Raw genomic sequence first — 15112 nt, forward strand, 5'->3', positions numbered from 1 at the left:
ACCTTGGCGGGAATAATAATAGAATACTCCCAAACCACCACCCCCCCCCCCCCCCCTCGAGTCCTCCACCCCCTCCCCCTGTACCTTTTTTACTATTGTTTATATAGCGTTAAATTACTAAGCATTTGGTCCTCTGCTGTTCTACTGACAAACTGTTCTGCCATGATCTCCCCGCCTGCTACCTCGTCTTGGATACACCCAGGACGATAACTGTTTAAGTGGTGGCTCTTCTCAAATCCCCTGATTGAATCAAGACCACCTCCCCCTCCCACATAATCTCCCATGCGGAGAAATATCATTGCACCCCGAACGGAGAGGGGAAGCAACGCTAGGAGGGGACACAGCGGCGGTGATGCCTGAGGTGGAGACTAGCGACAGTGTAAAGAGAGAGAACGCCTTGACCACGACAGATATCATAACTTACTTCACTCTTCGATGCCCCCCCTCTCCCCTCACCCCCCTTCTATTCTCTTTTACTGTTATAAGGTATATTATATTGTTGCTTATGGAGATCTCAGACACATCCCTAAAGCCAAAGAATAAAGCCTTAAAGCATAATACAAGAGGCCGTGGGAGTGGATGAGATCTATCAACAGTTGATAAATCTAAATGTATAATCCTAAATGTTGGAAGAACTTCTAAGTATAAATAAAATAGTCAATGCATAAGAAAAATTCAATAAAAATTGAATTAACAACAATAAATAGGAAAAGTTAAAGGGTCCCAACTAGATTATTCAATTCTAAGCGCCAAAGAATTAGCGTCCAAATTTTATGTACGGAATCTAATTCTCTCACTTCCTGATGTCATTAAAACTTGCAATTTGGCACGAGCATTGATTATGTCATGAATAGGAAAAGTTAATGGGTCCCAACTCTATTATTAAATTCTAAGCGCCAAACAATTAGCGTCCAAATTTTACGTACGGAATGTATTTTTCTCACTTTCCGGTGTCATAGAAACGTGAAATTTGGCACAAGCATTGATTATGTCATAAATAGGAAAAGCTAATGGGTCCCAACTTGATTATTTAATACTAAGCGCTAAAGAATTAGCGTCCAAATTTTACGTACGGAATCTAATTCTCTCACTTCCCGATGTAATTTGGCACGGGCATTGATTATGTCATAAATAGGAAAAGTTAATGGGTCCCAACTCGATTATTCAATTCTAAGCGCAAAAGAATTAGCGTCCAAATTTTACGTACGGAATCTAATTTTCTCACTATCTGATGTCATCTATATATATAAAAATGACTGTCTGTCTGTCCTTTATGCATTACTACACCATTCATCCAATCGCCATGAAACTTTGGGAAGTTGTTGAGTACACTCCTGGGAAGATTATTGGCATAGTACATCTATCCTACGATAGGTGTCGCGCGTGTGAGCGTCGTCGACAGTTATTCCCCCCAGACAAAGATAGTTTGATTTCCATCTCAAGCACAAAAGCAAAAGGCATTACGATCAAGCGTGTTCAACTACAAAATGATGCATCTGCCGAATGTTTTGCAAGACAATTGCTGGATATTGAGAATGCTAAGGTAAAATAAAAGCTGTGCTGTGATTGGTTGCTATTAGAGATGAGCGAGCGTACTCGTCCGAGCTTGATGCTCGTTCGAGTATTAGGGTGTTCGAGATGCTTGTTACTCGAGACGAGCACCACGCGATGTTCGAGTTAGTTTCACTTTCTTCCCTGAGAAATGTGTGCGCTTTTCTGGCCAATAGAAAGACAGGGAAGGCATTACAACTTCCTCCTGTGATGTTCCAGCCCTATACCAGCCCCCTGCAGTGAGTGGCTGGGGAGATCAGGTGACACCCAAGTATTTAAATCTGCCCCGCCCGTGGCTCCCACAGATGCATTCTGACAGAGATCAGGGAAAGTGCTGCTGATGCTGCTGCTGCTATAGGGAGAGTGTTAGGTGTTACATTCGTCTTCAAGAACCCCAACGGTCCTTCTTAGGACCACATCTGACCGTGTGCAGTACTGTTGAGGCTACTGGGAGCAGTGTTCCACAATTTTTTTTTTTTGTATATCGGGCGTGCAGACCATAGCGTCCTCAGTCTGCAGTCATTTTACAGAGTATAGGGGCAGTACTGGTGAGGCAGGGACAGTGGTACAGGGAAAGAGATATACTGTCTATGTAGGCAGTGGGCTTTTTCAAAAAAATTGGGGAAAAATACTATATTTGGCCTGCCTGTGACCGTCTTCAGTGTACTGCGTGTCTGCTGGGGGTAGTAGTCGCCAATTAATACCCAGCTAAGCGTTACAGCAGGCTTGCACAAAATTGTTTCCTGGCTCTGCTGTCTCCGTTACATCACAGCCGTCATAGCGCCAGATATTGCTGGATATTGAGAATGCTGAGGTAACATGAAAGCTGTGCTGTGATTGGTTGCTATTTCTTATACTGCTGAGGTAACATGAAAGCTGTGATGTGATTGGTTGCTATATATTATACTACTGAGGTAACATGAAACCTGTGCTGTGATTGGTTGCTACTTCTTATACTACTGAGGTAAAATGAATGCTGAGTTGTGATTGGTTGCTATTTTTTATATTGCTGAGGCAGAATAAAAGTTGCGCTGTGATTGGTTGTTATTTCTCTTACTGCTGAGGTAACATGAAAGCTGCGCTGTGATTGGTTGTTATATATTATACTGCTGAGGTAACATGAAAGCTGCTCTGTGCTTGGCTGTTATATATTATAAAGCTGAGGTAACATGAAAGCTGTGCTGTGATTGGTTGTTATCTATATATATATACACAAATGTATGTATGTCTGTCTGTCTTCGCAGCAACACGCGACGGGTAAGCTAAATAAATATATATATATATATATATATATATATATATATATATATATATATATATATATATATATATATAATTAGCTTACCCGTCGCGCGTTGCTGCGAAGACAGACAGACATACATACATTTGTGTGTGTGTATATATATATATATATATATATATATATATATATATATATATATATATATATATATATATATATATATATATAATATAGTAATTATTAGAACCTTATAGTACCAGTATTTTGGGTGGCACATCACACTCACAGCAGCTTGATTACCACAAAAGACAAACACAGCTTGGCCCCTCCCACAGCAGTGACATCACCACAGGTCCTTCAGCCCACTTGATCTCTGTGGTGGGTCAATGTGTTCTGTCAGGACTGCTGAGTTGTGTAGGAAATTATAGTACCAGTGTTTCTGGTGGCGCTATGTACCACACAGCTCTGCTACATGGTACATGCATTAAGATCCCCACACATCACACACACACACAGCTTGGCTCCTCCCACAGCAGTGACATCACCACAGGTCCTTCAGCCCACTGGATCTCTGTGGTGGTGGTAGGTTGTTGTCTTCTATCAGGACTGCTGAGTTGTGTCTTCTGGGATAATAATGGCTTAGTTGTATTCTCAGTGTATTTTTATCCTCCCCTTCCAAGAGCCCTAACTGTGTTGTTCTTCTGTTGGTCAGACACTGTGTTTTATATATGTTGTAGGACTTTCGGGGCTAAGCGATGAAATTATCAGGAGCGGAGCATCAGAAGCACTCACATACTACAGACAAGTGGTTTGATTCTAGACTGGATCCATGGATTCTGGTTCCAGGTGACTATGCAAATGTTGCCTCACTACTGAAATGCTCTGGATTGTGCTGCTGGCACTATGCTTGTTTTTATATGCTTGATGTTGAACCCCTTTAGGAGTGTCACATCTATTGAAAAAAGAACAGGGGCTATCCTTGTCAAGGCAATTATCCACTATTAAGGCAAGTAAAAAACAGGGTCCAACAGGGTCTATACTTTGAGAAGAACAATCCACTGTACTGTACCTGATTGTACACTTTTATAGCTTGTAGGATATTTGCTTGCAGTCTATGTCCTTATGAACTACCAGATGAGAGTACGAGAACATCTTTTTTTTATGGTTCAGTATGTTATTTAAGGCGTAACCCCTTCAGTGGCACTTCTGGAAATTTTCCGGGACTAGCTCCACTGCCCATAGTGATATAGCTATGTTTCACTATGGGACTGTGCAGAACACAATGCCATAAGCTGTGGCATTGTGGTCTGTCTACACACACACTGCCTGCACAGTCCCAGAGATACAGTGCAGGACTTTAAAAAAAGAAGCCGGAAGATATAGCTGATCTGCTGGCAATTTCTTGCTTCTTTTTTTTGAACTCCTGCACTGTTTACACATTGCCACAGAGAGCATTGGCTTGTCAGAAGCTGGTTGATGGTCCCCGTGGCAGGGATAGCTGATGATTGGCTGTCAGATGATAGCCGGCCACCAGCTCTTACAGCGGAGAACAGAAAAAACTTCAATTTTTGCTGTTTAACCCTTTACATACCAGAGTCTGTGCGACCGCAGCATGTAAGGGGCTGACAGAGGGAGGGGGCTCCCTCTGTCACCACCAGATGCCCCGCAATGTGATCAGGGGGTCCTGAGGGTCTATGTGGCACCCGGAGGCTTGAATATAGCCTCCTGGTCTGCCAGCTAAATTAGCCTATGACACTCAGACTCTGTCTGAGCATCATAACCTGTTTAATACCCTGCTATGCTGAGGCATAGCAGATTATTAATAAAATTAAAAAAAAGTATTATGTGAGTCCCCTAAAGGGACAAAAAGTTTAAAAAGTTAAACAAAAATTGTAAAAAAATTATTTAAAAAATTAAAATGCCAAAACTCCACCTTTCTCCCTTTACTTTGTAAAAAAAAATAACAACAAAATTACACATGTGGTATCACTGCATTCGTAATGACCCAGAGAAGGAAGTTAGTACATTATTTAATCCGCAGGGTGCCCAGCATGGAAAAAAAAAACATCTAAAACATAGCAAAAATAGCTAATTTAGCCATACAAATCTCACCATACAAAAAACGGAATAGAAAGGGATCACAATGCTGCATGGATCAACAAATGGTACTAATAAAAAGTACAACTCATCCTGCAAAATGAAAAACCTTTACACAGCTCCGTTGATTAAAAAAAATTAAAATGCTAGGGGTCTTTGAATGCAGCGATAAAAAAAAAAAAATCTTTTTTTTTTAAGTGTGAAAAAGTAACAAAAAAGAAATATTACAATTTGGTATTGGCATAATAGTACTGGCCTGTAGAATTACTTTAGTATATTATTTATACTGCTCAGAGTATGCAGTGAAAAATAAAAAATATGGCAGAATTACAGATTTAGTTAATCTTATCCCTAGAAAAAAATGGAATAAAAAGCGATCAAAATTTTACATGTTCCCAAAAATTAGATAAATGAAGACTTAAGTGCATCCTGCAAAAAAAACAAGACCTTCTAGGGCTCTGGCAATGGAAAAATAAAATGAATACGGCTCCTGGAATGTGGTGACACAAAAGCAAACCTTTAAGAAAAAAAAATGTTTTAAATGTACAAAACTAGCAAAACATGAAAAACCCTATAAGCTTGGTATCGCCGGAATCGTGTTGACTCAAAGAATAATGATATCACATTATTTATTCTACATGCTGAACATCGTAAAAATGAAATCCAAAAAACAAAATGGCAGAATTTCTTTTTTTCCCCCAATCTCCCTACAATTTTTTTTTACAAAAGTTATGCAATACATTCTATATACTCAAAAATGATGCCATTAAAAATACAACTTGGACCACAAAAAATAAGCCCTCGTATGGCTATGCCAATGGAGGAATGAAAAAGTTATGGCTCTTGGAACGCAACTGGGAAATTAGTTGAAATTAAATGATTGGCCCATTTAAAAATCCTGCTCTGGTGTGTCTGACAGGGGGGTAAGAAACCCACCACTCAAGGGGTTAATACAAGTGTCAAAGATTTCTTTGTGCAGTGACAGTTTCGGGCCTTATTAGAACTTACAAATATATCAAGATAGGCTTTTTCTTGTGAAATCTGCATCTTAATAAATTATGCAAACACCCAAGGGTATACGTAACATAGAGGCAGACCATGCAAATGCTATAGGGCCCTTGGAGAGAGGTGACCCAGCTGTAATTGCAGCATCCTTTCTCTACTGGGTAGTGAGAACATATGCAGGACCCTCCTCCAAAAAGGAACTGCATTGTAAGCAAATTTAGAATGGAGTTTGCCAAGGGGTCATTTTAAAGGACACAGAACAGGAAACAAACACCAGGCCCTCAAATCTAAGTTTTTGTTATGTGGCCCCATCCCTTTTGTATATGCTACTACATATAAATGATTTGGTGCATATCAGACCTATATAAGGTAAAGTATCAATGTAGTAAACTTGTTTTTCTTTCATTGCATCAATGCAGTAAGCCTGGTTCTGTCATCATATAAAAAATAGTTGTGACAGCATGTGTGATACAGTAACACAAACTTCTTTATTCCTCCAAACAATAAAACACGACGTTTCAACTCTCCTGAGTCTTTATCAAGTATGAAGTTATAAACCCATACATGTACTAATAGAGGACAATCACAAAACAAGCAAACAAATCACAGTGTGTCATACAATTGGGCAGTTACCGCCATCACTAATCAGACCCACCTGAGATGTGTGTTGCCATGGCGAGATGCTCCAGATACACCTGCACATCTCACTCATGTGCTCGGAAATCACCTATGCGCCACTGCTAAGGTATATAATGCGTGTCCTCTGGAATTAACATGAGAGGGAGGCCTGTAGCATTAACGGCACCCACTGCGTATGTGCGGGACTACTTCCACTATCACAGGACTTCAGTGATAGACATGTTCTAGTAAGTATAGTCCCCCAAGTTAAATGCTGTGGATCATACACACCGCACATGCGTGTGATTACAGCCACACATGTGGGATCTGAGCAGTATGAAGGAATCAATGAGTGTGGTGTTGAGACCTGAATGACACTTGGGCATGTGCGGACTTCCGCTCACCAGCACAGAGCTGCGGCACTTGGACATAATACCAAGACCTGCAGGCATGATGAAGCAAAATGCACATATCACCCGATCACAACCACAAACACATCTGCCTCTGCCACTAAAGTATTTTTTATAAAGCCCATCACTTGGTATTTCCCGATATAAAGACTGGGGATGCTGCATCAAATTCAATCACCCCATTCCAAACAAGGGGGCTCACATTCATTAATTTAATAAAGTATATGGCTATTAGCGGAATAGATTCACCTTAACAGGTAAGTATTTAAACTGAGAAAAAGGGAAATTCCCAAACCATAGATTACTCAATAATGTATCCTCTATTCGAATTTAGCAGCCACGCTGCCAAACTCCCTTCCACCTCTGGCTGCTATTATTGGCTCCCAGGACTATCTTTTGGGCCCTATGTAATAACTCCCAGCACTATATTGGCGCGGCTGGGTGCTTTTGCATCTCAGGAATACGGCTATGTGATCTGATGCATTGGCTTCCACGAAAACGGCCGGCTGATATACACTCGTGGGAATAAAGCCTTCTTTGTTAACAGTGATCACTGGTGAGTATAAATGGGCTGTTAAAAAAATAAATTAATAAAAAAAGAAGTAGATGAGGTGTTTTTGGCCTAATTTTAGTGGGGATTTAGACACATTGTTAATTGACCCGCTAATGAGATCCTGAGAGAGAGTACATTAAAGGGGTTGTGCCACGATTGAAAGTTAATCCCTGTCCACAGTATAAACGTTAACTTTCAGGCATGCTACAACCCCATTATTTCTCACACCTGGTACTGAAGCAGATATTTCCTGTATTTCTACCACTCTTCATTGTAGAGAAGAGCTGAACATTTATGTCATGTTATCAGATTGAGATCTCCTAATATCTGATACAAACATTTCTCAGCTCCGTTGATTTAGACGTTGGTTATGTGAAGCTAATGGGGGAGTCATAGAGATCAGAAATGTAATTGTGCAGCTTTTATGTGATCCTCAGTGATACTTACCCCACATCTTCTACATGGGGAAACACTGCTGGTAGAAACCTCCTGTACTCGCCCATCCCACTGAGCCGTATATAGGTGGGAAGGTTTTATGTGATGACCGTTAATACGTTCCCCACATCTTCTACATAGGAGAACACTGCTGGTGGAGACCTCCAGTACTGAGCTGTAGATAAGCTAGAACTATTGGTGAATGTTCTCCTGTTGTGTTTGGTGGCTTATCATCATTGTAGACCTGTAATTACACAGCAGGCAGGGGATTACACAAGAGGACATGGAAACATTTCTAATATTTACAGGATTACAACTTTTCCTCTTGAAATTTGATTCTGAAATATCGGCACAGTTTGTGGGTAAGATTTCCTCTTATTGTATCCTGCTTAGTAAATGATGTTACACTATCTGTTACCTGGATTCTTGAGATCTGTATCTTCTATAATATGGTACATTTACCCCCTAATGGTCACAGTAATATTGGAGGAACCTGCAGAAATGTCACCTTTATATTGTGAATGTGAAATATTGTCTCTAGTGAATATAGTATAAATCCGGTGACCGTAGCCCTTTTTATCCCCTTAGTGATGTAAGTTTTGCTCCCTCTGTGCTCCAGTGATTGTATATTTATTATATCTATATTATAATCATGTATTTCCTTAAGGCTGCCTGTCCACGGGCGTAGCGATATCCCACGGCGGAGATCTGCCACAGATCTGCTGACTGTTCTCTGCACTGAGTCTTTCTGACAGATAGGCTCACCACGGAGAATCCTGGCAAATCGCAGGCATGCTGCGATTTGCCGCCCGCGAGTGGAGAATCGCTATGATTTTTTGCTCATGGACAGGGGGGCTGCGCTTTCCATAGAAATGCTATGGAAAGCGTTCCCTGCGGCCGGATTATCACTGCAGGGCCACAATGAAAAGTAGCTCGTGGACAGGCAGCCTTAGTGTAGACTTCTGAGTAATTGTTTTCTATAAGATGACATGGAGTTTTACCTGTTACAATTTTGGGGTACATATAATAAGCATCTTTAGTGCCAACATGTTCTTCAGCACTTTACAAATCAGACGGTCCATACAAAGACAAGTCAAACAATACATACAGTACAAAAGTAATAGCTAAAGTAGGGGTAAGGGCTCTGCCCGCAGGAGCTTACAATCTATGATGTTTTAATTACTGTTTATGATTATTTTTGGAAGGCAGAATTGTTATTCTTGTGTTTAATTTTTTCTTATATAACATTTATAGTGCAGGATATGTAACATGATTTTATAGTCTGCGTCATTACAGAAGTGGTGATAACATTTGTGTCATTTTTTTAATTCCTTTTTTTAATTTTATTGAAAGAATAAACCCCTCACCGTATATTGCCTGGTCTGCGTGGACGGTGCACACTGCATGTCCTATTTTAGTCCGTGATACGGATGACAATAGGACATACAGTAATTATTTTTACATAGACTTGTTCTGTGTGAAAAAAATCACTCTTGTGTATAACTTCCTAAGATATTATGGGTCTATGTGCCGTCCTAGACATACACGGACAATAGACGTGGGAATAATATTCTCTGTCCAAAAGTGAGGAAGACAATTGTAGACATGAGAAGGGGAAATAGGGGGGAGAAAAAAGATCAAATCCTGAAACTGATTGAGGCAGAAAAGTCACAGGAGAAGGAACATGGAGCAGAAGATGGAAGGCGAAAGAGCAAAGAGCAGGAGATGAAAGGAGAAGGAACATGGAGCAGGAGATGGAAGTAGAAAGAGCAAAGAGCAGGAGATGGAAGGAGAAGGGGTATGGGGAGGGAGATGGAAGTAGAAAGAGCACAGAGCAGGAGATGGAAGGAGAAGGGGTATGGGGCAGGAGATGGAAGGAGAAAGAGCAAAGAGCAGGAGATGGAAGGAGAAGGGGGATGGGGCAGGAGATGGAAGGGGATGGGGCATGGATATAGAAGAAAAAGAAAGCGTGCTCACCTTCACTCCACCCGGACGGTATGGAGTCATCTGAAGCAAATGATCACAGAGCTCAGGCTTGCACCACTCAGTGGGTAATCAGCAAAATGATAGGAGAAGAAAAGCCGACTTCATGAGCAAAAAGCTTTATTAGAAAATAGTGCTTAAGACATTAGAGTCACAAAAGAATGCGTTTTAACCTATCTTGTTCACCTTTAAAACCTGTATTACAACTGATCCACACTTTAAAGTGCATTAAAACCAATTAAAACAGCTGAGGACAACCAAATGCAGCCGAAATGCAGGATTGCACCCAGGATTCAAGTGGTTGGGATATATAACCCAAGCACTGCTGGTATGCATAACAACATTGCACAAGTTTTATTATTGCATAATTATATAATAGAATAATAACATATAACTATAATTAAATTAGAGCCCCATTATATCTAAACTCCAGTTTTATAAGCATAACTCACCCTGACACTTCATACTAATAAAAATATTACGATATTCCCCCTATATCACAGATTTTGTATTAAACATCAGACATGATCTTTATAACGCAAAAACCATAGAAGTATATATTATTAAAACATTGTATATATTTGCCCACTATTCCTTGCTAGGATGTAAACACTTACCATGTCCAATAAATATAAAGCAAATCTGTTTTTAGGTTCAAGCTCATGGGTGTTCTAATTGTGAGATAAATTATCCATGATGCTTCTCTTTTTAGAACACTCCTGACTGACCTCCAAGCTTCTGTACTACCCCCATGTATCTCTATGCAATGTTTCTATAAAATCATTTTTGGTTAAAAGGCCCAAATTTGAGAACAGTGCGGGAACCAAAAATTATAACATCAAGAATTTCATTAATTGTTAATCTGATAATGTTGTGTATATTATATTATGCACCCAATGCAGTCTGATGTACGGAGGTTGCACTACGCAGAAGCTCAGAATCCGCATTGCTGAACATTTGGGAGATATCAGAAACTGTAATGAAAATAGTTCATGAGCAGCAAAACATTGCATAGAGATACATGGGGGCAGTACACAAAGTTTTTCTTTCTTTGGTATAGGGAAGGTGATGAACATGTTGAGCTTGGAGGTCAGTCAGGAGTGTGTTCTAGTTTTGAGATAAAATATCCATGATGCTTCTCTTTTTAGAACACCCATGGGCTTGAATCTAAAAACAGATATGCATTATATTTATTAGGCATAGTAAGTGTTTATATCATAGCAAGGAATAGTGGGCAAATATATACAATTTTTTAAAGTAATATATACTTCTATAAAGATAATGTCTGATTAATACAAAATCTGTGATATAGGGGGAATATCAAAATATTTTTAAAAGTATGAAGTGCCAGGGGAAGTTCTGGTTATAAAAGTGGAGTTTAGATATAATGGGGGCTTTAATTTAATTATGGTTATATGTTATTCAATATATAATTATGCAATAATAAAACTTTCTTATGTATTGTTGTTATGCAGACCAGCAGTGCATTGTTAAATATCCCAACCATTTGAATCCTGGGTGCATCCTGCATTTTGGCTGCATTGGGTTAAATCATCAGCTGTTTTTAATTGGTTTTAATGCACTTTAAAGTATTTATACGGATCAGTTGCAATACAGGTTTCAAAGGTGAACAAGATCTCTATAGGTTGAAACGCGTTCTTTTGTGACTCTGATGTCTTAAACAGTATTTTGCAATAAAGCATTTTGCACTTGAAGCCGGCTTTTCTTCTCCTACTTTTTTGATGGGGCATGGAGCAAGAGATGGAAGAGGATGCGGTATGGAGCAGGAGATGGAAGGTGAAAGAGATGGAAGGGAAGGATGATAAAGATGAACTTTGCTAAGCAGATGCACTTGTGTCTCTTGGTTTAGAGCCGCACGTGTGTCCTGCCTGGTCTGCACAAACCACTGCTGCTTCCATTGCCATTTACCCACTGAGATAGCTAAGGACCTGGAGACACAAGTGCACAGACATGGGGGTGTGTGGTGGGTGCTGCATGGAGGAGATGCTGAGAGGGGATGGGGCCATATAGGCAATGTATTTACACAAAATCCACAGAACGTGGAGTGTTGGAACTGAAAACCTTCACTGCTCGGGCAAAGGATTTCTCAGGAATACTGTACTTATTGGATATAACCTTCCATTAGACTCATCTGATAGAAGTTGCAGGTAATCTACTGTTATTAATTAGTGGCCCCCCTGGACTCTAACAGCGGCCTGACATGTGATGGGTAAGACTGTCATGGCCCATAAGAGGGATAAACGGTAAGGTCACTGGATGGTATGAGATTTTACTAGGTGGCATTTGTATATTCACATGCTAATAACATGTATGTAGTTACAGTCAGTGATTTGTGATTTACGTCTTTATGTTGGATTAAATGGTTACGTTTTTCAATATTTCTAGTTGTGTATAAATATGAACATGATAGATAATCCTGTCTGATGGTCAGACGTTCTTTGCAGTTACTGTAATGTGTCACATTGTATAGCTAGATAGCTGCTTTATTATTACTGTAATTTACTTTCATCACAGATATTAATTACTGTTAGATAAAAAAGTCAGGCTGAGGCTTCATAGCAACACAGAGTCACCCGTGAACCAGAGCAAAATCAGGCGTCTCCAATGTTTTATTTAATGAGGGGCTGACCGCACCAACTTCAGCTCTGTCTGTTTTACATATGGAGTTCTGAAGTGGGTCTTGACCTGACCGAGGGTCTCCGGACCTGAATACATACATATGATGCTTTGACTTCCAGTCTGAGACCCCTGTTCAGGCTGGGATGCACTTCAGATCTCCATACATGTAACAGATGGAGCTAAAGGCAGTGTGGTTAGCCCCTAAGATGGAAAATTACCAACAACGCTATAAATGTTACATTAAATCTGACAAGTTCAGGTATTTTTTTCTGATTGTTAGAAGGTTCCTTTCAATGTTATATATTCCACAGGAGATCATTGGGGTCACTGGTGAGTTTCAGTAATTCTGCAATGTTACTTCTAATCATGGGGACTCTCTCGCTGTAGATCCATTACTTTATAGCAGTTCTCTAGATTCTAAAGTAGTGTTAAACATTTCAGACAGTCATCTATCTCAATATGCTGCTTAGGTTGGGTTACCTTACACTGTTTTAGGATGGACACAGCTGATGGCATTTTGTGCCCTTTCTGCACTGATCCAGCAGTACACAGAATAATGCTGTATGTGACCTTCTCCTGTCTGGAGCCGAGAGGCATCCAGCATTACAACCTGCATTGGAAGCCATGAACAATCTCATAGAAAACTATGGCTTTAGTGAAATGCTGTAGGGGTCAAAAGCTGTCTGGCCAAATATACAGGATCCTTGCTTCATACTGAATTTATTCAGATTTCCATACAGGTTACTTAAACCCTTTGCGACATCTAATGTACATATATGTTGGATGTGCACAGGTTCTAATTAGAGCAGGTTAGGGAGCTGAGTCAGGTGCCATATAAGGCAGGTATTGGTGTCTTTGAGAGTGGACAACCGCCACAGTGAGCAGGACTTGAAATAACTCCAATACCAGCTGTTAAAGGGGTATTTGTGGACTTTTACTATTGATGACTTATCCTCAGTACAGGTCATCAATAGTTGATCAGTGGAGGTCTGCTGCTTGGGATCCCCAACAATCCACTGATCATCCAGCCAGCTGTCAGTCATCATCAGTGGTCAGTGCTGCAAGCGTAATAGGAAGCATCTCTGCCATTGATTTCAAGGGGAGTGAAGCTGTCTAATACACTTCTGACCCTGACCACTGATGACAGCGTCCCTGGAAGTAGGTCAGATGATCATCTTCTCAGTGGGGATCCAGAGTGGTGACCCCCCTGCCCATCAACTATTGATAACTTATCCTGAGGAATCTTTATATTCACAAAATACCCCTTTATCCATATAAATTCTGCTCTCAGTATTGACAGAGATATTTCAATGGCATGAAAAAAAAACCATTTGGTAACACCACTTCTGTAAGTCTGTTCTATTCAAATAATGCTTTATTTTATGTACATGGTAAACACTGTCAGAAAATAATATACAACAGAATTGCCCATTTGGTCCTCCTGTCTCTAAGAAAAAATGCTATAAAAAGCATCAAAAAGTTGGAGGTGCATCAATATGGTACCGATAGAAACTACAATTGTCTTAGAAAAGAGAATCCCTTTGGTGGAAAAATATAACAGTTGTGTTGTTCAGAAGTTGGTGATAGAAAGTCATTTTTCTTTCAAAAATATATTTTTTAAAGTCTTTCAACAAAAAACAATCTATACAAATGTGATATCATCATAACTGTAATGACAGAATAATGTTCATGTTTATGCTGCAACATGTACGCAGTCAAAACAACTCTGAAAAAAATGTGCTATTTTCACCTCCACCTTAAAGTTTATGTACATTAAATGGTACCACTGAAAAACAATTTATTCCACAAAAAATGAGCAACATATGGCTAAAAAAAAGCAACAGAAAAGCATAAATTTAGATTTTTTTAAGAGAGGAGGAAAACAAAATGAAAAAAAAAAAACATGGCTATGTCCTCAAGAGGTTAATGGATTTGTACAGTAGAAACCCAAATTGCTCAAACAGCCACAGTTCCACGGCAATTCCTGCAGATATTCTAAACTTTTCTTTTAATGTTTTGATGATAGTTTCAAAAACATTATTATAATGTATATTTGATTTTGCGTGAGCAATCTGTAGTTATAATCTACATCATATCTGTTTTGCCTGATCACTGATCTGGTCTTTAGTGTACACCAAGAGGACATTTATTATACTATATAGTATTCTATAAGCCTGATCACTGCTCAGGTCTCTACTATACACCAAGAGGACATTTATTATAGTCTATATTATTATATATGCTTTATTACTGACCAGGCCTTTATTGTACACCAAGGGGACATTTATTATACTATATACTAATATAAAGGCCTGATCACTGACCTGGTCTTTACTGTACACCAAGAGGACATTTATTATACTGGATAGTATTATATAAGCCTGGTCACTGCTCAGGTCTCTACTGTACACCAAGAGGACATTTATTATAGTCTATATTATTATATATGCTTTATTACTGACCAGGCTTTTATTGTACACCCAGAGGGCATTTATTATACTATATATTATTATTAGAGATGAGCGAGCGCCCAAATGCTCAGGTCCGCGTTATTAGAGTCTAGCTTTTCGTAAAATT

The sequence above is a fragment of the Eleutherodactylus coqui genome, chromosome 6 (assembly GCF_035609145.1).
Source record: "Eleutherodactylus coqui strain aEleCoq1 chromosome 6, aEleCoq1.hap1, whole genome shotgun sequence".
In the NCBI taxonomy this organism is placed as follows: Eukaryota; Metazoa; Chordata; class Amphibia; order Anura; family Eleutherodactylidae; genus Eleutherodactylus; species Eleutherodactylus coqui.